This window comes from Elephantulus edwardii, unplaced genomic scaffold (assembly GCF_000299155.1).
Source record: "Elephantulus edwardii isolate Elephantulus edwardi_28Jun2011 unplaced genomic scaffold, EleEdw1.0 scaffold00288, whole genome shotgun sequence".
In the NCBI taxonomy this organism is placed as follows: Eukaryota; Metazoa; Chordata; class Mammalia; order Macroscelidea; family Macroscelididae; genus Elephantulus; species Elephantulus edwardii.
Window position 1 is genome coordinate 284278 of NW_006400038.1, and position 608 is coordinate 284885.

At 38.2% G+C, this 608-nt stretch overlaps 1 protein-coding gene across 1 annotated transcript in view; it reads left to right on the forward strand.

Moving 5' to 3' along the window:
* Nucleotides 1-608, forward strand: part of TATDN2 (TatD DNase domain containing 2) — a 56330-nt gene that overhangs the window by 16035 nt on the left and 39687 nt on the right. The gene's annotated exons all lie outside the window — the stretch shown is intronic.

The following is a 608-nucleotide window of genomic DNA, read 5'->3' on the forward strand; positions in this document are numbered from 1 at the left end:
CCCCGCCGGCTGTAGTGCATCTTTTTACCACTAAGCATAGTGGAGTTCCTCCAGCAATCGGGTGATGAGACTATCCACGTTGAGCTCCCCATCCGCCATCTTGTCGGCACCGAGATTTGTATCTTAAGGTGGCTCCTTATACCCTTTTAAGAATGCTGATGCTACTCACCAGTATAGGAGTGAAACACAAACTTTATGAACTGTTTTATGTCAGTTGAGTAAACTGTGGCTTTAATTGCCTCACATCTTTTTTTTTAAAAATTTTTTATATTTTGGGGATAATTTTTTTTTATTAATTGTAATGAAAGTTTACAGAGACAGAGGGTTTCCATTCATTCATTGTGCCACTTTTCTCCCTGCCCACCCCCTCTGCCCAATTCACTCTTCTCCTTGAAAAGTAAAAGAACTCTTTCATCATTATGAAACCTCTCCCCTCAAGTCCACTCCACTGTGCAGCCTTCATTCTGGACTCCTGTCATGCCAGTTATACCCAAACATATATCCCTTTTAAACAGATCTCTCCTTCATCTGTTTCTTTTTTTTTTTTTATAATTATATTTTATTAATTTTCATAAACATTACAGAGATTTTGGGTTTCCATTCATTCA